Raw genomic sequence first — 23,553 nt, forward strand, 5'->3', positions numbered from 1 at the left:
GGCAAGTCACACAAGGGCTTCCATGTAAATGCATTTGTGCGGGTTGGGTGAGGGCATCCATGTAAACTCGTTTGGTTAGGTCATTCAGTGTGAGGGCGCACCAGGACACATGAGCCTATATCAAAAATGCTAATTTGTGACTGAGGGTGGACTTTGTGCACATTCGTGAAACTCATTAGCATGACTCTCCCTTTTCTCTTTGTTTTGGTCGTGTGGGCACCCATGTAATCTCATTCATTTGGGTCATTTGAGGGCGTCCATGTCAACTCGTTCTGGCGGGTTGTTTGAGGGCATCCATGTAAACTTGTACATGCAGGTCGTTCAGGTAGGTCATTTGAAGGTGTTTGTGTAAACTCGTTCAGGTGGGGCGTTCGGGCATGTTTTTTGAGGTCTTCCTTGTAAACTCATTCAGGCGGGTCATTTGAGGGCATCCATGTAAATGAATTTAGGTAGGTCATTCGGGCGAGTAGTTTGAGGGCGTCTATTGTAAAATCGTTCAGGCGGGTTGGGCGATGGTGTCCTTGTAAACTCCTTCAGGTGGGTCGGGCGAGGGCATTCATTTAAACTCATTCGGTCAAGCCATTCACTATCAAAGCACACCTAGGCACATCAGCCCGTATAAAAAATTCTAAGTTATGACCCAGGGTGGGCTTTGTGCACGTTTGTGCAACTCATTTGCCTCACTCTCCCTTGTCCCCTCGTTTTGGTCATGTGGGCGCCCATGTAAACTCATTCCGGTAGGTTTTTTGAGGGCATCCATGTCAACTCGTTCAGGTGGGTCATTCAGGCGAGTCATTTGAGGGCATCCGTGCAAACTCGTTTGGGAGGATCATTTGGGCGGGTCAGGCGAGGGTCTCCATGTAAACTCGTTTAGGTGGGTCGGGTGAGCATGTGCGTGTAAACTCATTCGGTCAGGTCATTCAGTGTGATGGCTCGCCTGGGAACACAAGCCCATATCAAAAATGCTAAGTTGTGACCTGAGGTGGGCTTTGTGCATGTTCATACAGATCATTTGCCTGAATCTCCCTTGTGCCTTCATTTCAGTCGTGTGGGCACCCATGTAAACTCGTTCGGGTAGGTCATTTGAGGGCATCTGTGTCAACTCATTCAGGTAGGTCATTTGAGGGCGTCCATGTAAACTCGTTCAAGCAGGTCATTCAGGCAGGTCATTTGAGCGCATCTGTGAAAACTCGTCCGGGTGGGTCGGGTGAGGGCATCCGTGTAAACTCGTTCGGGCAGGTCGAGCGGGTTGGGCGAGGGCGGTTGTGTAAACTCATTCGGGCGGATGGTTCAGTGTGAGGGTGTGCCCGAGGACATCAGTCCATATCAAAAATGTAAGTTGTGACCCGAGGTGGGCTTTGTACATGTTCATGCAGCTCGCTTTCCCGGCTCTCCCTTGTGCCTTAGTTTCGGTCGTGTGGGCACCCATGTAAACTCATTCAGGCAGGTCATTTGAGGGTGTCCGTGTCTACTTATGTGGGTGGGTCGTTTGAGGGCATTCATATAAACTTATTCAGTCAGGTCGTTCAAGTGGGTCGTTTGAGGGCGTCCATGTAAACTCTTTCAGGTGGGTTGGGCGAGGGAATTTGTGTAAACACATTTGGGCAGGTCAGGAAAGGGTCTCCATGTAAAGTCATTCGGTCAGGTCGTTCAATGTGAGGGTGAACCCAGGCACACAAGCCCATATTAAAAATGTTATGTTGTGACCTGGGGTGGGCTTTGTGCATGTTTGTGTAGCTTGTTTGCCCAGCTCTCCCTTGTGCATTCATTTCGGTCATGTGGGCACCCATGTAAACTCATTCGGGTGGGTCATTTGAGGGTGTCAGTGTTAACTCACTCGAGCAGGTCGTTTGAGGGCATCCGTGTAAAATCGTTCAGGCAGTTCATTCATGCAAGTCGTTTGAGGTAGTCCATGTAAAATCGTTTAGGCAGGTCGGGTGAGGGTGTCCGTGTAAACTCGTTCAGGCAAGTCGAGCGAAGGTGTTTGTGTAAACTCGTTCTGTCGGGTTGTTTAGTGTGTGGGCATGCCCAGGCACATGAGCCCGTATCAAAAATGCTAAGTTGTGACCTGGGGTGGGCTTTGTGCACATTCATGCAGCTCATTTACCCAACTCGCCCGTGTTCCTTCGTTTCGGTCGTATGGGCGTGCATCTAAACTCATTCGAGTGGGTTGTTTGAGGGCATCTATGTCAACTCATTCGGACGGGTCATTTTAGTGTGTCTGTGTAAACTTGTTCATGTGGGTCATTTGGGGGAATCCGTGTTAACTTTTTTGGGCAGGTCAGGCGAGGGTGTCCATGTAAACTCGTTCGGGCGGGTCAAGCGGGTTGGGCGAGGGCATCCATGTGAACTGGTGCCCGACTCTACCTTGTGCCTTCATTTCGATCGTGTGTGGGCGTCCATGTAAACTCATTCGGGCCGGTCATTTGAGGGTGCCCGTGTTTACTTTGTTCAGGCGGGTCGTTTGAGGGCACCCATGTAAACTTGTTCGGGCGGGTCATTTGAGGGTGTTCATGTAAACACATTTGGGTGGGTCGTTTGAGGGCACTCATGTAAACTCATTTGGTCAGGTCATTCAGTGTGAAGGCCCACCTGGGCACACGAGCCTGTATCAAAATTGCTAATTTGTGACCTAGGTTGGGCTTTGTGCACGTTCGTGTAACTATTTTGCCTGGCTCTCCCTTGTGCCTTCATTTTGCTCGTGTGTGGGCAACCATGTAAACTTGGTCAGGTAGGGTCGGGTCATTTCATGTCGTGTGAGGGAATCCATGAAAACTCATTTGGTTCGGTCAGGTCAAGTCATGTGAGGGTGCCCATGTAAACTCGTTCGGGTGCGGTCTTGCTTTTCGTGTGAAAAATGGGCTAGTAATTGAGATGTTTGTTCAGTTTTTCCTGAAGGATGGCCTTGGGTCATTTGTATGGTAGTTGGTTTTCATCTTCTATCCATCCCCACTCGGTAGCACATGAGTGGTAATGTTGGTCATGATCGTCCCGGGAGGCATATGTGAACAATTCCCCTTCTGCTCTCTAAGTTCTTGAAGTTGTATGGGATTTTTTGGTGTGGCTCCTTGGCTCATCCTAGTCCCTCGTGCCCGTCCAAATGATACAAGTGATAGGTTTTCTTTCCGTGTGAAAGGTGGGTTGGTAATTGAGTTGTTTTGTCAGGTTTTCCTGAACGATGGCCTTGGGTCATTTGTAGGGTGGCCAATTTTCATCTTCTCTCCATCCCCACCCCGGTAGCACATGAGCGGTAATGTTGGCCATGCTCGTCCCTATCTCTCTTGCCCATCCGAACAATAAAAATGTTCAAGTTTTCTCAATGCTCCTTTGAGCCTTTGTTGTTGTGGTCATAGATGGAAACCCCAAAACTATGTCATGCCTATGTCACTATCGTGCCCCTCGGTTGTTGTGAATAGAAAATTTTGATTGGGTTGGGTAGCCATGTGTGGCTCCATTTAAATTGGCTCCTTGTTATATTGTTCACCTCCTCCCTATTTGGTGGGGAGGGGTTTTCTTTTCGTGTGAAAGGTGGTTTGGTAATTGAGTTGGTTTTTCAGGTTTGCCTCAAGAATAGCCTTGGGTAATTTGTAGGGTGGCCAATTTTCATCTTCTCTCCATACCCAATTAGTAGCACATGAGCGATAATGTTGGCCATGCTTGTCCCGGGAGGCATATGTGAACAATTCCCCTTTTTCTCTATGTTCTTAGAGATGTATGGGTTTTTGTGGTGTGGCTCCCTATGATGGCTAGCCTCTTCATTGTTCGGCTATTTATGGTGCCGATTTCTTGTGCTTGTACTCTTTCTATGTTGGCATTGTTGGTTGAGATGCATACATTTAAGAGGAACTTAGAAGGGTTTTCGTTGTAAACCACCTAACCTCCCTCTTTCTTGCTTTTCTCATCAGGCGATGTGAGGCTCTGTTCTCCTTATTATAAAGTTAAGGGTTGGCATTCCTTTCAAAGTGCACATCATCCGTGGTTGTGTTGGCTTCGAGGTTTTGATAGATGTGTTGGCCCATATGTTCGATTGAGTGGTCGGATTTTTCCTTGCATCTCGCATGCGTGGCAGGCTTTTGTTGTTGGAAATGTTAAGTCACAACGTTTATGGGAATTTTTTGTTTCAATTGTGTATTCACTCATGGTCCAATGGGGAGGAGGCTTCCTACGTTGATGGTGGGGCCTATCTAGAAGAAGGATTTTAAGGTGGAAATCTTCGACCTTTCTCCTCTATGTGTAGGTGGCCATAGGTGAAGATTATTCAATGTCTAGTGGGTAACACTATGGGAAATCTCCTAGGTTGCCTGTATGTAGGGTGTGTGGGGTTCGGAGCTGCCCGATCCCTCCTCTAGTTTGGATATGTTCTTGTATTGTGTAGCGAGCCTCTTGATTTGCATTTATTTCCTTCCTTTGCCTTCGAATCATGGTTGACATAGGTGGTCAAGTGATCAAGGTCCACCATTGCTGCTGTCCAGGTGGACTCTTAGGTGGACTCTTAGGTGGCCTTCGTGCGGGGTGGGGAGGGTCGAGAGGCATTTCTAAGAGAGGTTGTGGGCTTGGTTGGTCTTTTTTTATTTCCTTCCATTTCCTTTGCATTGAGGCTGCTGTAGGCGATCATGCGATCGAGGTCCATCATTGTTGCTTTCCGGGTGGAGTCCTAGGTGGCCTCTGTGTGGGGAGGGGAGGGTTGGGGAGCATTTCTAAGGGAGGTTGCAGGATCGGTTTGTCTTGTATTATTTTTCTTCCCTTGCCTTTGTGTTAAGGGTGTCGTAGGCGATCATCCGATCGAGGTCGACTGTTGCTACTATCTGGGTTGACTCCTAGGTGGCATTGGTATGGGGTGGGGAGTTTTGTATGGCCTCTCTATGATAGGATTTGCGGTTAGTTTTCTTCCTTTTATTTCCTTCCTTTTCCTTCACATCAAGGCTACTGCAGGTGATCGGGAGATCAGGGTCCATAATTGCTACTATCCGAGTGGATTCCTCGGTGGCCTCGGTGTGGAGCAGGGAGGGTTGGGGCTCATTTATAATGTAGAGGTTGTGTGGTTGGTCATTCTCCATTTGTTTCCTTTACATCGAGGCTACCACAGGTGATCGGTAGATCGAGGTGCATCATTGCTGCTGTCCGGGTCGACTCCTAGGTGGCCTCAGTGCAGGCTGTGGAGACCTTTGGAGGCATTTCTAAGGGAGTGGGTGAGTGATCGCTCATTTTCTTGTTGGTTGGGGCATGGTTGCGAACTCCGAAGTGGCCTTGGTACATTGTGCTTCCTTCTTGGGATGCAAGAGGTAGAAGGCATAAAAGTTTTACATGATATTTTGATATCTCTTTGACTTGATGGGTGTTCAGGTTGGCTCTTGGTAAGAGAGAACCCAGAATTCCCTTTGAAGTGGGGGGGTGCTACCTAGTTGATCCTACCAGTTGTCATATGCTTGTCTCAAAGATTAAGTCATGCATGTCTAGGTATGAACTAATTCAGACTATGAAACTGCAAATGGCTTATTAAATCAGTTATATTTTTTTTGATGGTAGCATAGTACTTGAATAACCCTAGTAATTATATAGCTAATACGTGCACCAAGTCCCGAATCTTTAGAAGGGATTCATTTTTTTAGATAAAAGGCTGGCACGGGCTTGCTCGATTTTCTGGTGACTCATGATAACTTGACAGATCACACAACCCTTGTAATAGCGATGCTTCATTCAAATTTCTGCCCTATCAACTTTCGATGGTGGGATAGAGGCCTACCATGGTGGTGATGGGTGATGGAGAGTTAGGGTTCGATTCTAGAGAGGGAGCCTGAGAAACCGCTACCACATCCAAGGAAGGCAGTAAGTGCACAAATTAGCCAATCCTGACTTGGGAGGTAGTGACAATAAATAACAGTACTAGGCTCATAGAGTTTGGTAATTGGAATTAGTACAATCTAAATCCCTTAATGAGGGTCCATTAGAGGGAAAGTCTGGTGCCAACAACTGTAGTAATTCTAGCTCCAGTAGTGTATATTTAAGTTATTTTAGTTAAAAATCTCGTAGTTAGATCTTGGGTCATAAAGGTCAATCCGCCTACTCGATGCGCACCTACCCTTCCATCCCTTTTATCAGCAGCGTGCTCCTAGCCTTAATTGGCTGGGTCGCGGCTTTGGCATTGTTACTTTGAAAAAATTAGAGTGCTCAAAGCAAGCTTATGCTCTAAATACATTAGCATGGAATAATGTGATAGGGGTGTGGTCATATTGTGTTAGCCTTTGGGACCAGAGTAATGATTAATAGGGATTGTCGGGAGCATTCGTATTTCATTGTCAGAGGTGAAATTCTTGGATTTATGAAAGACAAACACTGTGAAAGCATTTGCCAAGGATGTTTTCATTAATCTAGAATGAAAGTTGGGGGCTTGAAGATGATCAGATACCATCCTAGTCTCAACCATAAATTATGTCGACCAGGGATCGGCAGATGTTGTTGCTCTAAAGACTTCGTCAGCACCTTCTGAGAAATCAAAGTGTTTGCATTGCGGGGGGGAGTATGGTTGCAAGGCTGAAACATAAAGGAATTGATGGGAGGGCACCACCAGGAGTGGAGCCTGTGGCTCAATTTGACTCAACACGGGGAAACTTACCAAGTCCAGACATAGTAAGGATTGACAGATTGAGAGCTCTTTCTCGATTCTATGGGTGGTGGTGCATGGCCATTCTTAGTTGGTGGAGCAATTTGTATGGATAATTCCGATAATGAACAAGACCTCAGCTTGCTAACTAGCTACATGGAGGTTTCCCTTTGTGGGTAGCTTCTTATAGGGACTATGGTCATTTAGGCCATGGAATTTTGAGGCAATAACATGTATGTGATGCCCTTATTTGTTCTAGGTTGCTCGTGCGCTACATTGATGCAGCCAATGATTTTTTCTTCCTGGTTTGAGAGGATCGAGAAATATTCTCAAATTACATCATGATGGGGATAGACCATTGCAATTATTGGTCTTCAACGAGGAATTCCTAGTAAGTGTGTGTCATCAACTTGTGTTGACTACGTCCCTGCCCTTTGTACACACCACCCATCGCTCATACCAATTGAATGATCATATGAAGTGTTCAGATTGCGTCGACGATGGTGGTTTGTTGTTGTCGACGTCATGAGAAATTCATTAAACCTTATCATTTATAGGAAGGAGAAGTCATAACAAGCTTACTGTAGGTGAACCGGCAGTAGGATCATTGATAGTAGGGGTTTTCTTTTTTGGTTCGGGTTGGTTGGGTTTCGATTGCAATCTGGGATTGTGTGGTGTGTCTCTAGGGGAGCGGGTTTGGTGTTTGACGGGAACATTGTTGGTTGCTTGTCTTGAGGTAACGCTTGTTTTTTCATGTGTGTGCTTGCAAGCCATGCTTGCGCTTGTCCCACCAATCCTTTGTTTTTCCTCCCCCCAATATGTTTTTGTAGGGAGTTCAGAAGCTTGTTTCTTGGGAGCCCTTCTGACGATCTGTTCTGCCGGGCATGGTTGCTACAATTGAGGTGCTTGGGAAACACGATGGACAAATTTAGACTCATTCATAGCAGCGGTGCTTGGTCTTTTGTTCATTTGAAGGCATGGGACAAGGGTGCGAGCTTCCATATTTGGTTCTCTCGGAAAGGTGACAGTGGTTGATGTGTTGCTTGGGTGAGCTCTTTTGCTAGTGGTTGGGTTGAGGGAGTGGTTGCTCATGCACCTGGTAGCTCAAACCTTCCGTGAGAGGAAATTGTCGAGGTGGGGTTAGTATGGGATGGATGAATAGCGGTTCAACCCATTGGGCTGGCCACCCTAGTCCTCCCGGTCATTCCTTGATATGCCCTCGTGGAAGGGTTGGGTGTCCAAGTAATGAAAAACCCATCCCTCGGTCTGAGCTCCATCAAGATTGCAATTTTCCCCGCCAATGGGCATGAGGGTGGCAATCTTATCTTGTGCCTTTTCCATCGAGGGAATTCCTCATCCTCTCGTGAGCCACTCCCCTTCTAAGGAAAAAAGAAGTAGTGGGTTGTGTCTTTGTTCCTCCATTTGGATTGTGGGTTTTTTGTGGGACTTGGTCATTTATTTGTTTTGTGGTGTGCACTTTGTAGACATCCCTCTCTTTAGTGGCCTTGCACCATTGATGTATTTGTGGCATGTGGCTTTCTCCAACATTGAGTGTCAGCCCGTGACAACTCCTCTTTGGAGTTTGATTCTTGACCCCCGTTGACTTTCTCGCTGGAAAGGTTGTTGGGTGTTTTGTACACGGAGGGGTGCAATAGTAGGGTGGGTTTGTTATTAGTGGTCTATTTGTCATTTTAAGCCTTGTGCCAAGTTGGGGGGTTGTTTACCTCTCAGTAACATGCTCCAAACACTGGTCTCATTGCAACCCTTGTATTTTCTAGTGGTCAAGTTTAGGTTGTGATTTATTTGCTTGGTTGTTTGATTGTTGTTTGTTATGTTGTAAGCTAAAAAAGGTATTGTGCCGTAATGTATGTGGGAGGATGTGAAGAGGTTGGATGAATTTTTATTGGGTGCCTTGTTTGATTTCTTTTTGGTTAGCAGACATCTACTCAGCGTGTTATTGAGCTTCTCTCTTTTCTTGGGATCTCTGTTTATTTGGTGTTGTTTTCTTCCCTTCTTCCTTTTACCCATAGCTTTATGGAGAAGAGGTGGGATTGTTGTGGATTGGTGTTCGGGAAGGAAGAAAAGTAGTGTGAGTTCCCGGGGTGACTACCCTAGTCCTTCTCAATCGTTGTCCCCTACAATTCCCCTTGTGAGCCAGTAGCCACATTTGATATCTCTTTCTTTCATGTTGTTTTATTCCCTTCTTGCTTTTGGCCCCTAGCTTTATGGAGAGAAGGTGGGATTATTGTGGATTGGTGTTTAGGAAAGATGAAAAGGAGTGTGTGTTCTGGGGATGGCCACCCTAGTTCTTCTCGATCGGCATCGCCTATAGTTCCCCCCTTTTTGTGAAGGAACAAGGTTGGGGAGACTTGTTCTCTGTTTGAGCCTCCCCTTTGATCCGGTAGACACATTTGATATCTCTCTTTATTTCATGTTGTTTTCTTCCCTTCTTCCTTTTTGCCCTTAGATTATGGAGAAAAGGTGGGATTGTTGTGGATTGGTGTTTGGGAAGGATGAAATGCAGTACGAGCTCCCAGGGTGACCACCCTAGTCCTTCTCGATCATTGGCCCCTGCAGTTCCCCCATTTTTTCCAAGGCATGGGGCTGGGGAAGCTTGTTCTCTATTTGAAGCCACGACTTGTGAGTTGGTAGCCATAGTTGATATCCCTTTCTTTCATGTTGTTTTCTTCCCTTCTTCCTTTTGGCCCCTAGCTTTATGGAGAAAAGGTGGGATTGTTGTGGATTGGTGTTTGGGAAGGATGAAACGCAGTGCGAGCTCCAGGGGTAGCCACCCTAGTCCTTCTTGACCATCGTCCCCTTCAATTCCCCCCTTTTTACAAAAGCACAGAGCTCAGGAGGCTTGTGCTTTGTTTGAGCCTCCCCTTTTGAGTCGGTAGCCATGTTTGATGTTTATTTCTTTCACCTTGTTTTCTTCCCTTCTTCCTTTCAGTCCCTAGCTTTATGGAGAAAATGGGGAATTGTTGTGGACTGGTGTTCAGGAAGGATTAAAAGCAGTGCAAGCTCCCAGGGTGGCCACCCTAGTCCTTCTCGATTGATGTTCCATGCATTTCCCCCCTTTTTAAGAGGGCATGGATCTGGGGTAGATTGTTCTCTATTTGAGCCTCCTCCTGTGAGGGGGTTAGACACCTTTGTTTCTCTTTCCTTCATGCATTTATCTTCCTTTCCTCCTTTTGGCCCTTAGCCTTACATTTGTTGTGGGGGGTGCCCCTATTTAGTGTTGTGGTAGATTTTTTAGTAATACGTGGAAACGACTCTCGGAAATGGATATCTCAGTTCTTGTTACGATGAAGAATGTAGCGAAATGTGATACTTAGTGTGAATTACAGAATCCCATGAATCATCAATTTTTTGAACACAATTTGCGCCCGAGGCTTCGGTTGAGGGAACGTCTGTCTGGGAGTTGCATCCCATTAAAATGTGCTCCTTGCAATATGTTAGGGAGCAGTGGAGATGGTCATCTGTGCCTAATGTAGTGCGTTTCGCTGAGATACCTCAATCGATGTTTCGTGGATTGCGTCGGTGAGTGGTGATCTTGTCCCCTTGGATGGGCAGTCTACGTTAGCTGATGCAAGCTTTGTGTGGCATCGCTCAAACTTGTTTTCCTCTCTCTTGTCCTCCCATCGGGTAGGGCAGAATTAGCTCCAACTTTGCGACCTCATCTTAGACAAGAACACCTGCTGATTTTAAGCATATAATTAAGCGGATGAAAAGAAACTTACAAGGATTCCCCTTGTAGCAGCAAGCAAACTGGGAAGAGCCCAGCATGAAAATTGGGCAGTAGCATCACTTGAATTGTAGTAGGTAGAATCTTCCTCAGTGGTGGACCTCGGCCAAGTCCCTTGGAAGGGGGCACCTGAGAGGGTGACAGCCCCGTCAGGACGAGACCTTGTTGCATCATGAGGCATTGTCAGCGAGTCGGGTTTTTTGCGAATGCAGCACTAATTGGGTGGTAAATTCCATCCAAGGCTAAATACAAGCGAGAGAATGATAGCAAACAAGTACCATGAGGGAAATATGAAAAGGAATCTGAAAAGAGAGATAAAGAGTGCTTGAAATTGTCAGGAGGGGAAGTGGATGGAGGCTCTCGATGCATCTATGTTGGATGTGGAACAACTCAGGCTCGTCTGCCACTCGACTTGAGGTGCAAACCAACACAGGTTGCTGCATCGTCACAAGCACATGTGGATTACTACCTGTCATTTTGCTGTTGCGGTGGTTGAGGAACCAAGCATGCACCCTTGTGGCGAGCCGTGTGCAACTGCGTGCTCGTGGTGTTGGTTAGCGGGCTTTCCATTCAACCCGTCTTGAAACACGGACCAAGGAGTCTAACATGTGTTCGAGTCGGCAGGTTTGAAAACCTGTGAGGTGCAAGGAAGCTGATGGGTGAGATCCCCTCTACAGGGGGTGCATCGTCAACCGACCTTGAGCTTATGTGAAGGGTTCGAGTGCGAGCACACCTGTTGGGACCTGAAAGATGGTGAACTATGCCTAAGTAGGGTGAAGCCAGAGGAAACTATGGTGGAGGCTCATAGAGATACTGACATGCAAATCGTTCGTCTGACTTGGGTATAGCGGTGAAAGACTAATCGAACCATCTAGTTGCTATCTTCCTCTAAAGTTTCCCTCGGGATAGCTGGAGCTCACGCGTGAGTTTTATCGAGTAAAGAAAATTATTAGAGGCATCTGGGAACGCCCTCAACTAATCTTAAACTTTAAATAGGTAAGAGGGCGTGGCTGCTCCATTGAGCTGCGTTGTGGAATCAAGAGCTCCAAGTGGGCCAATTTTGGTAAGAAAAATTGGTGATGCTGGGTGAACTAAAAGTCAAGTTACGGTGCCGAATTGCACGCTAACCTAGATCCCATAAAGGGTGTTGGTTGATTAAGATAGCAGGATGATGGTCATGGAAGTCAAAATCCACTAAGGATTGTGTAAAAACTCACCTACTCCTATACTCGACCGTCGGAGCAATTTCTTAGCTCCGATAAGTAGGAGGATGTGGGGGTTGTTGAGAAACCTCGGGCATGAGCTTGGGTGGATCGGCCCCTAGTGCAGATCTTGGTGGTGGTAGAAAATATTCAAATGAGAACTTTGAAGACTGAAGTGGGGAAAGGTTCCATGTGAACAACACTTGCACATGGGTTAGTCGAACCTAAGAGATGGGGAAGCCTTGTATCAAGGGTGCACTTTGCACAAGCATTGAGAGGGAATCGAATTAATATTCACGAACCGGGTCATGGTGGCAGGCGACAACTTTAGGAAATACGGAGACGTTGTCGAGGGCCCCAGGAGGAGTTATATTTTCTTTTTAATGGCTTTCCCACCATGGAATCAGTTCACCCAGAGATAGGGTCCAATAGCTAGAAGAGCACCACACGTCTTGAGGTGTCTGGTGTACCCATGACGACCGTTGAAAATTTGGAGGACCGAGTACATTTCATGCCCAGTTGTACTCATAACTGCATCATGTCTCCAAGGTGAACAACCTCTAGTCAATAGAACAATGTAGGTAAGGGAAGTCGGAAAAATAGATCTGTAACTTCGGGAAAAGGATTGGCTTTAAGGGTTGGGCCTAGGAGTCTACACCCTCAACTCGTGGACTGTTGGCAGTTTGCTTGAGCTACTCTCACAGCGAAGGCAGGCAGTCATGTGCCGATTGGGGTATGGGCATAGAATGCCTCCTTCCGGGGGCTTTTCCCTAGGCTTCGAACAGTAGACTCAGAACTGGTAAGAACAAGGGGAATCTGACAGCTTAATTAAAACAATGCATTGTGATGGTCCTTAGAGCTGCTGACACAATGTGATTTTTTCCCAGTGCTTTAAATGTCAAAGTGAAGAAATTGAACCAAGCGCGGGTAAACGGTGGGAGTAACTATGACTCTCTTAAGGTAGCCAAATGCCTCGTCATCTAATTAGTGACGTGCATGAATGGATTAACAAGATTCCCACTATCCCTATCCACTATCTAGCGAAACCACAGTCAAGGGAATGGGCTTGGCAAAATCATTGGTGAAAGGAGACCTTATTAAGCTTGACTCTAGTCCGACTTTGTGAAATGACGTGAAAGGTGTAGAATAAGTGGGAGCCATTTTCGGCGAAAGTGAAATAACACTACATTAACATTACTTTACCTATTTCGTGGGGAAGATATGGGGAATTTCCCCTATTTTTTGCCTTAAGGCATGTTTCGGTGGGTCGATCCGGGTGGAAGACATTGTTAGGTGGGGAGTTTGGCTAGGGCAGCACATCTGTTAAAAGATAACGCAGGTGTCCTAAGATGATTTCAACAAGAAAAAAATCTTGTGTGGAACAAAAGGGTAAAAACACATTTGATTTTGATTTTCAGTACGAATACAAACCGTGAAAGTGTGGCCTATCGATCCTTTAGATTTTTGGAATTTGAAGCTAGAGGTCTCAGAAAAGTTACCACGGGGATAACTAGCTTGTGGCAGCCAAGCATTCATACCGACGTTGCTTGCTGATCCTTCAATGTCGACTCTTCCTATCATTGTGAAGCAGAATTCACCAAGTGTTGGATTGTTCAACCACCAATAGGAAACGTGAGCTGGGTTTAGACCGTTGTGAGATAGGTTAGTTTTACCCTATTAATGAACCGCACTGCAATAGTAATTCGACATAGTACGAGAGGAACCATTGATAAGGTGTGTGGGGTGTCGAGCTGCCTGATCCCTCCTCCTATTTGGATATGTTATTTTATTGTGTAGCAAGCCTCTTCATTTTCATTTATTTCCATCCTTTGCCTTCGCATCATTGTTTCCACAAGCAATCAAGTGATCAAGGTCCACCAATGTTGTTGTCCGGGTGGACTCGTAGGTGGCCTCGGTGCGGGGCAGGGAGGGTCACGGAGCATTTCTAGGAGAGGTTGTGGGTGTGGTTGGTATTTTTTTATTTCCTTCCATTTCCTTTGCATTGAGGATACAACAAGTGATCATGCGATCGAGGTCCATCGTTGCTGCTGTCTAGGTGGACTTCTAGGTGGTCTCCGTACGAGGAGGGGAGGGTTGGGGGGCATTTCTAAGGGAGGTTGCGGGCTCGATTTGGCTTGTATTATTTCCTTCCCTTGCCTTTGCGTCGAGGCTATTGCAGGCGATCATCTGACTGAGGTCCACTATTTCTGATGTCCGAGTGGACTCCTAGGTGGCATCAGTGTGGGGTCGGTAGGTTTCTATGGCTTCTCTATGATAGGATTTGCAGTTGGTCATCCTATTTTTATTTCCTTCCTTTTCCTTCACATCGAGGCTTCCGCAAGCGATCAGGAGATCAAGGTCCATCGTTACTATTGTCTGGATGGATTCCTAGGTGGCGTTGGTGCGGGGTGGGGAGGGTTGGGGCTCATTTATAATATAGATGTTGCAAGGTTGGTCATTCTCCATTTGTTTCCTTTACATCGAGGCTGCAGTAGGGGATCAGGAGATCGAGGTCCACCATTGTTGCTATCCGGGTGGACTCCTAGGTGGCCTCAGTGCGGGTCCTAGAGGCTTCTGGAGGCATTTCTAAGGGAGTGGGTGAGTGATCACTCATTTTCTTATTGGTTGGGGTGTGGTTGAATGGGTAGTTGGCATTAGCTAATGCAGGCTTTGTGTGGCATCACTCAAACTTGGTTTTCTCTCTCTTGTCCTCCCATTGTGTAGGGCAGATTTGGCTCCAACTTTGCAAACTCAGCTCTAGCGAGAATACCCATTGAGTTTGAGCATATAATTAAGCGGAGGAAAGGAAAATTACAAGGATTCCCCTAGTAGCGGTGAGAAAACTGGGAAGAGCCTAGCATGAAAATCGGGGGGCAGCGTCACCTAAATTGTAGTAGGTAGAAGCGTCCTCACTGATGGACCTAGGCCTTAGAAGGGGGCGCCTAAGAGGGTGATAGCGTCATTGGGCCGAGACCTTGCCGCATCACGAGGCGTTGTCGGGGAGTCGGGTTGTTTGTGAATGCAGCCCTAATTGGGTGATAAATTCCATCCAAGGCTAAATATGGGCAAGAGACCGATAGCAAACAAGTACCGCGATAGGAAAGATGAAAAGGAATTTGAAAAGATAGTTAAAGAGTGCTTCAAATTGTCACGAGGGAAGTGGATGGAGGCTATCGATGCATCTTGGTTGGATGTGGAACAACTCAGGCTAGTCTGCTGCTCGACTTGAGGTGCGAACCAACATGGGTTGTTGCATCGTCACAAGCATAGGTGGATTACTGCCTGTCAGTTTGTTGTTGCGATGGTTGAGGAACGAAGCATGCACCCTTCTGGTGAGCCATGTGGACTTGCACGCTCGTGGTGTTGGTTGGTAGGCTTTCCATTCAACCCGTCTTGAAACACAGACCAAGGAGTCTAACATGTGTGTGAGTCAACGGGTTTAAAGACATGCAAGGTGCAAGGAAGCTGACGGGGTGAGATCCCCTCTATGGGGGGGTGTATTGTTGAGTGACCTTGAGCTTATGTGAAGGGTTTGAGTGTGAGCACACCTATTGGGACCCAAAAGATGGTGAACTATTCCTAAGCAGGGTGAAGCTAGAGGAAACTCTGGTGGAGGTTCTTAGCGATACTGACGTACAAATCGTTCGTCTAACTTGGATATAGAGGTGAAAGACTAATAGAACCATCTAGTAGCTGGTTTCTTTTGAAGTTTCCCTCGGGATAGCTTGAGCTCACACGCAAGTTTTATTGGGTAAGGCAAATGATTAGGGGCATGAGGGTCATAATGCCCTCGACCTATTCTCAAACTTCAAATAGGTAAGAGGGTGCGACTGCTCCATTGAGTCGCACTGTGGAATCAAGAGATCCAAGTGGGCCATTTTTGGTAAGCAGAACTAGTGATGCAGGGTGAACCGAAATTCAAGTTACAGTGCCAAATTGCACACTAACCTAGATCCCACAAAGGGTGTTGGTTGATTAATACAATAAGATAGTGGTCATGGAAGTTGAAATCTGCTAAGGAGTGTGTAACAACTCACTTGCCGAATCAACTAGCCCCAAAAATGGATGGTGTTGAAGAGTGCAACCTATACTCGACCGTCGGAGCAACTGCCTGGCTCTGATGAGTAGGAGGACGTGGAGGTCATTGAGAAACTTTGGGCATGAGCTTGGGTGGATCAACCCCCGGTGTAGATCTCGGTGGTGGTAGCAAATATTCGAATGAGAACTTTGAAGACTGAAGTGGGGAAAGGTTCCATGTGAACAACACTTGTACATGGGTTAGTCGATCCTAAGAGATGGGGAAGCCTTGTATCAAGGGTGCATTCTACATGAGCATCGAAATGGAATTGGGTTAATGTTCCCGAATTGGGACATGGTGGGGAGCGGCAACATTAGGAAATCCAGAGACATCGTTAGGGGCCCCGTGAAGAGTTGTCTTTTCTTTTTAATATCTTTCCCACCCTAGAATCAGTTCACCTAGAGATAGGGTTTAGTAGCTAGAAGAGCATCGCATGTCTTACAGTGTTTGGTGTGCCCTCAACGACCCTTGAAAATCTGGAGGACTGAGTACCGTTCATGCCTGGTCATACTTATAACTGCATCAGGTCTCCAAGGTGAAAAACCTCTAGTCAATAGAACAATGTAAGTAAGGGAAGTTGGAAAAAAGATCCGTAACTTTGTGAAAAGGATTGGCTCTGAGGGTTGGGCCTAAGGGTCTGCACCCTCAACTCGTGGGTTGTCGGTAGTCTGCCTGAGTTGCTCTCGTGGTGAGGATGGGTAGTTGCATCCTGGTTGGGCTACGGGCATAGAATGATGTCTGCCAAGGGCTTTTCCCTAGGTGTCAAACAGTAGACTCTAAACTAGTACGGACAAGGGGAATCCAACTTTTAATTAAAACAAAGCATTGTGATGGTCCCTGTAGATGCTAACGCAATGTGATTTCTGCCTGGTGCTCTGAATGTCAAAGTGAAGATATTCAACCAAGTGCAGGTAAATGACGGGACTAATTATGACTCTCTTAAGGTAGCCAAATCCCTCGTCATCTAAATAGTGACGCACATGAATTGATTAACGAGATTCCCACTATGCCTATCTACTATCTAATGAAACCACAACTAAGGGAATGGGCTTCGCAGAATCATCGGAAAAAGAAGACCCTATTGAGCTTGACTCTAGTCTGACATTGTGAAATGAATTGAGAGGTGTGGGATAACTGGGATTTGTTTTCAGTGGAAGTGAAATACCACTACTTTTAACGTTATTTTAATTATTCCGTGGGGCAGAGATGGGGCACTGCCCATGTTTTTGGCCTTAAGGCATGTTTCGGTGGGTCGATCCGGGCGGAAGACATTGTCAGGTGGGGAGTTTTGCTGGGGCGGCACATATGTTAAAAGAAAATACATGTGTCTTAATATGAGCTCAACGAGAACAGAAATCTCGTGTGGAGCAAAAGGGTAAAAGCTCATTTGATTTTCATTTTTAGTACAAATACAAATTGTGAAAGAGTGGCATATCGATCCTTTAGATTTTCGGAATTTGAAGCTAGAGGTGTCAGAAAAGTTACCATAGGATTAACTGGCTTGTGGCAGCCAAGAGTTCATAGTGACATTGCCTTTTGATGCTTTGATGTCAGATCTTCCTATCATTGTGAAGCATAATTCACCAAGTGTTGGATTCTTCACCCACTGATAGGGAACATGAGTTGGGTTTAAACCATTGTGAGGTAGGTTAGTTTTACCCTACGGATGAACTGCACCACAATAGTAATTCAACTTAGTACAAGAGGAACCGTTGATTCACACAATTGGTCACCGCACTTGGTTGAAAATCCAATGGCGTGAAGCCACCGTGTGTTAGATTATGACTGAAAGCCTCTAAATCAAAATCCACTCTAGAAGCGGTGCATGTCACTCTTTGACTGTATCTCGACCCGCAGTAGGGGCGTCACTTTGTCGCCCCAGGGGCCAGTGCCATTTGCAAACCACGACCATGAGGCATCTTGGTAGGGGTAGCTTTGAAGTTCAATTCCAAATGGTCATTGAGAAGAATCCTTTGCAGAACTCTTAAATACATGATAGGGTATTGTAATTGGCAGAGTGGTCTTCCTGCCATGATCCACTAAGATTCAGCTCTTGGTCGCCTTGATTCAGAGCTTCGCTCTTGACACAAACCAATCTGGACAACCCTCCCGCTCTTGCGCCTTTGCCTCTTCCTCCAGATGACAATTTTTTATTGCTCGGGGACGGAAAATTTAGGGTTTCCACACCATGATGAAAAAGGCGTTGAAGCCCTGGAAAATTGTGGTTTCCATGTCGCGCTCTGGCACCCAAAATTTTGTGGTTTCCATGTCGCTCCCCAGCACCCAAAATTTGGGGTTTCCACGTTGTGACGAAAAATGCGCCCAAGCATGGGAAAAATTGGGGTTTCCATGCTGCGCCCCAATGCCCAAAATTTGGGGCTTCCACCTGGCACCTAAAATTTGGGGCTTCTTCTCGGCGCAAAAAAAATTGGGGTTTCCATGTCACACCTAAAGTTTGGGGTTTCCACCCAACACCTAAAATTTGGGGCTTCTGCCCGGCACAAAAAAATTTGAGGTTTCCATGTTGCGCCAAAAATTTGGGGTTTCCATGTCGCACCCAAAATTTTGGGTTTCCACCCGGCACCTAAAATTTGGGGCTTCCCCTTGGTGCGAAAAATTTCAGGTTTCCATGTTGCGCCCAAAATTTGGGGTTTCCATGTCATGTCCCAGCACCCAAACCTAGGGAAACTTGGGGTTTCCATGTCGCGCCGTGACTGAAATGGCGGTGCCCAAGCCTAGGGAAACTTGGGGTCTCCATGTCACGTCTTGGCACCCAAGCCTGGGAAAATTTGGGTTTCCATGTCGTTCCATGAATGAAACTAATGGCGCCTAAGCCTGGGGAAACTTGTGATTTCCATGTCATGCCCTGGTGCCCAAGCCTGGGAAACTTATGGTTTCCATGTCGCGCCACGGCCGAAACCGGTGTCACCCAAGTCTGGGGAAACTTGGGGTTTCCATGTCCCACCCTTGATGGAACCGTGGGTTTCCACATTTTACGACACAATGGAAATGTGAGATTTTCAACAATGCCCCAATGTAGGGAACTTGGGGTTTCCATGATGATGCAAACTAGCTTGCAAGTCTAGGGAACTTGGGGTTTCTATGTCGCAACACAGCGGGAACCACCGATGGAAACCACCCAAGTCTGGGAAACCTATGGTTTCCATGTCGTGGCACACCCTAAATCGCCCAAGAGTCTGTGGAACTTTGGATTTCCATGTCATGGGGCAATGAAAGGCCACCAAAGTCTGGGGAACTCGGGGTGTCCATTTCGCTGCGCAATGGAAACTGCTACCCAAGTCAGTGGACACACGTGGATTCAATTTCATGTCAGGACAAAAATTGCTACCCAAGACTGGGGAACGCAGGGTTCCCATGTCGCTCGCGCCGCAATTAAAACTACCGCCAAAGTCTAGGGAGCTTTGGGTTTCCATGTCATCACACGATAGGGAATGATTGCCCAGGTTTGGGAAGCTTCAGGTTTCCATGTCATCACATGATAGCGAATGACTACCTAAGTCTACTAAACATGGGGCTTTCCATTCTGTGGCATGACGGAAACCGCCCGATTATGGGAAACTCAGGGTTTTCCATGTCCTGCCACGATAGAAACTATGACCTCGGTGGAGAGAAATTGGGTTTCCATGCCTAGGAACGACAGAGAAACTCCCAAGTCTGTAGAACCCAAGGGATTCTATTTCATGGCATGAGGGAAACCACCTAATTCCAAGAACCTTTGGGGTCTCCATCTCCCGCTCAGGCGAAAACTGCAGCCCCGGTGTAGGGAATTTGGTTTTCCATGTCGCAACACGACTAAAATCGCCCATGTTTATGGAACTCATGGTTTCCATGTTGTGGAACAATGAAGAAATGCCCTTCTGATGCAAGAAAGTGTTCCCTCTGTGGATAGAGTCAACCCCTCTAGCTCTAAAGTGGGTCTAGTCACAACAATGACAAAACAATAATTAATTCCCTTAAATAGTCATCATTGGAGGCCTACCTCAAACCGGTGGTTGATGAAGTCCCATTGCACTACTCCAGCTTCCGTTTCCTTCTCCTTAATGAGTGATCAACCTAAAACCCCACAAAGAAAATATAGAGCACATAACCGAGAAACAACAATGATTTATTTACTCATAAAGTCAAGAAGTCATGAGCTATCAAGTAAATTGCATACAAGACATAGGAAATCATCATTGATTATATTAATAATAAATCAAGAGCAAATCTTACAACCAAGTCTTGACGTCACAAGCCTTCTCAGAGGGTCCAACCAGTGTGTTTCTCCAAGCATTCACTCTCAAAGATGGGTCTCCCAAATAGCAATATATCTCTCTCTCTTATTCCCAAGCTTTAACACAACGTTAAGGGCACTCCACACCTTCTTGCAAACTATATAACAATCCCACACTTGTCACACTCACACCAAAACTATCTACCAAACTCAAAAGCATCAGCAACACTGTACAACCAAAAGAAATCCCAACTAAGGAACTAGCAGATCATAACAATGGTGAGTGATTTTATAGGAGAAGGAGTCTCCATGAAATGAGGGAGAGGGAGCTTATCCTCAAGGAAGGTAGCACAAAATATGGAACCACCATCCTAGAGGTAGAAAGGTGACCCAAACTGACCCAACAACCAGCTCTAGAAACATCCAAAAGGCTGATTATTTGAACTAATTCGCCAAATCTAAATCGTCGCAAGTCATGAACTAGAGACTAGTGATGGTGTCACAACGATACAGTGCATGACAGAGAACTGTCGTGGATTTTGAGGGTTTACTAGCGACAATGCAGGAACTTAGTCAAAAAGGGTCAATCTTCAGCATTCGAGAGCATTTGCTTAATCTTCTTACATGAGTGGGAAGATATGAACATGTTTATTTGGCACATGACACAGCAGAGGGACTGAGATGAGGACAGTGAAAAATTATTATGTAACAAATGCCCCTAAAGCATGAAGCCTGATAGAGTGGGAGGGGTGAAATGCTTTACAAAACCATGACCGAACTAGAACACCACTTCGAATATCGTGCAGGTGCAAGTACAACTAATATCTCTGATAGTGAAATAAATGTAGTATAGGTATGGGCACAGCCAGCCAAAAGACATATGAAACTTGGTTTGTGGTATGGACGCAGCCACCTAGTTGATAAGACCATGTATAATGATAAAGGTATCATCGTGTCCATTCATGAAGACTCAAGTATGGTTGTAGCCATCCATAAAAGAGTCATATATGTAATCACAAACCAATCCACCGCAGCCTGAACATATGTAATCTTAGTCCAGGGTCTTGAAGCCCAACCAATCATAGTACAAATTCTAGCATGCAAATAGATGTGCTGGAGTCGAGCATGATAGAAAGTCACTTGATTACTAGTCAATGATGAAAACCATTAACAAGTGCGAGAGAAACCATCAATAATTCCAATGGCTCTCAAGGTACTCTCTAGTATAATCCACTAAGTGTGAAAAATGAGCTGAAGTCAAACACTCATGGAATCACCCAATCTAATACCAATGATGAAAGTCTATCATCAGGCAAAAGAACTTGCCATTGAGGCATGCAAGCTCCAAGGTACCGAAGGGGATCTTTTGACCAATCTCCTAGATAATGAGCTGATGTCAATAGGAGATGATTTGTCACAGGAGGGCCATAATTTTTCTCCCATCAATGACACGAGATAAGGAACAAGTGGTAATCGATGAAGCAGAGTATCGGAGGAGGAGGTAAGGATGTGAACTGCAGAAGGATTATACTCTTGAACATATTGGTGACACGACTCTAGAGGGTGGCAGCATTAAGGTACCAAGGGATCAAAGGCTTGATGGAGATAGAATGGATTAGATGGAATGAGGCTAAATGGAAACCCAATACTCCAGAAGGCCAAATGACAATGTGTGGATATCCCAACCCGACGAGAAGAAAAAGTGTCGATGTTCAAGAGTGACTAGCTACCGTAGGTAACCAATTACAACTTCTAAATTTCCCCCCACCATTGTTGGTGAGTACCCCAATTATTTTGAAAACAAGCTGGAAGGGGATAGTGTATGCTTGTAATATAAGTTTGTCCTTTAGAAAAATCCAACCTAGTGATAGTTTAATGAGCCCTAGGGAGGAGAAGCTCGAGTCTCATCATGGTGACAAGTCCAATGTCGTTAGGGTTTAACGAGTTTGACAAAGGTAAAACTTGGAGTCTTTTCCATGTTTAGAGAGTTTGAAAAAGACACGGAAAAGAAAACTCTGGGGGGTCATTTTTCATAAATTTTTGTCTCTCAAGCCTAAAAAAGTATAAAAGAATACTCGAGAGAACCGCTTGACCATTACGATCAAGGAGTACATTTCATAATTAGTGGCCTCAATATGAAAAAGTAGAAAAGCGATCGAGGACACGTCGTTTTGTAACCTGTATCGAACTTGAAATGACAAAGCTCTGGCGATCTTTTCACATTTATACGGTCAGAAAAGAGCTAAAAGTGGACCTCCTTTTTATTTCGTTTAATGAGTCAAAAAGGAAAAACTCGGCAATCTTTTCATATTTTACGAGTCAGAAAAGAGCTTAAAGGTGACTCATCCTAGAGGAATGAGTGGTATAAAGGGTGGCAATTGGTTTCGACAATGGTGGAACTGATCAAAACATGTAATGGTCAAGAGGCTAGCTAATAAAACCACTCATCATTGTGGTTCCTCAAGAAGGGAAAAACAACCAAAGAGATGGTGGCGATGGAATGAGACAACCAAGGCTCATTTAGCAGAATTTAACGGATAAAAATGGCAATCAAGAGATGTAAATCAGGTATGGGTTCATTTTTACACAAGCATGAACCATGGAGAACTCTACCTAGATTCGGTTTCATGTTTACACAAGATTGAAATGAAAAAATATGCTCGTTATAAGTTCGCATGCCCCCAGCATAACGACGCAAATCAAGGTACATGCTCCCAAGCTGCATTGCATTCAACGAGGTGGATGGAATTAAGGTTCTCTTTAGAGATCTTGGAAAGACTTGACTTGGATTTTATGGGATCTTAATCAAAGACTCGATTTGGAAGGGGAGTTGTTTCATCTTTTAATGAGGTTGACATAGTAAAAGAACTATCCTCATAACCCTTGTTTCATTTTTTAACGAGCTTAACACAAGACAAGGAACTATGCTCAATGATCCTTGTCTCATTTTTTAAGGAGGTTGACATAAGATCAAACTATCCTCGAACACCTTGTTTCATTTTTTAATGAGGTTGACACAAGATCAAAACTATCCTTGGTACTCCTGTTCATGGGACATATGAGAACATGGCTCCCAAGAGGTCCTCGCAGGATGGAAGAAACATACTTCGGGATAAACACATGTCATTAGATCTCAATGACAGATCAGGTTCCAATGCCCCCAGTACATGGTGTACGAGACCATTTGCATGATCATTAGTAGAGGCAGAGACGGAACGGGTAGCCACATAATTGACCTATGGCAAGGAAGGCACTGCTTGTGAGTAAGAACCAAGAGGGGATGATAGCTGCGTAGGAGGCACTGGGGGACTAAAGAATGATAATTGATCTATGGTCACCATTCTTCCGTCGTGTGGAAAGCAAGACACATGGAAAATTGAAGAGATGAGGTCCCCCATGGCATAAATATAATCACTGCCAAGGATAAGACTAAAATCTAAAGCACCTTGGACAACTGTTGGAGAGGTAAATCCCCTCTACGGATAGAGGTGATCCCTACTAGCCTAGAATGGGTCTAGCAAAAATCGTTCAATGCTACTACGCAAGTTCCTAATTGCAATTAAAAGATAGGCAAAGAGCACCTACTTGGATTCCAGCGTTGTTGTTTGATGAAGAGATGCCACCTTCACTCCTTCGCCCTGGCCGGTCACGATCCTCCGCGATCTCCGCGAATAGACACCTGCACACACGAAG

At 45.7% G+C, this 23,553-nt stretch overlaps 3 non-coding genes and 1 pseudogene across 3 annotated transcripts; all 4 read left to right on the top strand.

Annotated features, from left to right (window-relative positions):
- Window positions 1-5,395: 5,395 nt before the first annotated feature.
- LOC149191699 (18S ribosomal RNA) lies at window positions 5,396-7,211 on the top strand (annotated as a pseudogene).
- Window positions 7,212-9,871: 2,660 nt separating this feature from the next.
- LOC149191700 (5.8S ribosomal RNA) lies at window positions 9,872-10,025 on the top strand. The gene has a single exon (XR_016255321.1). It is a non-coding gene; the product is annotated as a 5.8S ribosomal RNA (ribosomal RNA).
- A 247-nt stretch (window positions 10,026-10,272) lies between these two features.
- Window positions 10,273-13,595, top strand: LOC149191701 (25S ribosomal RNA). Its single transcript, XR_016255239.1, has one exon. It is a non-coding gene; the product is annotated as a 25S ribosomal RNA (ribosomal RNA).
- Window positions 13,596-14,294: 699 nt separating this feature from the next.
- On the top strand, window positions 14,295-17,697 carry LOC149191702 (25S ribosomal RNA). The gene has a single exon (XR_016255234.1). It is a non-coding gene; the product is annotated as a 25S ribosomal RNA (ribosomal RNA).
- Window positions 17,698-23,553: the final 5,856 nt, after the last annotated feature.

This window comes from Pinus tabuliformis, chromosome 2_2 (assembly GCF_031772625.1).
Source record: "Pinus tabuliformis cultivar Carrire ecotype Pingquan chromosome 2_2, CPIR1, whole genome shotgun sequence".
NCBI lineage: Eukaryota > Viridiplantae > Streptophyta > Pinopsida > Pinales > Pinaceae > Pinus > Pinus tabuliformis.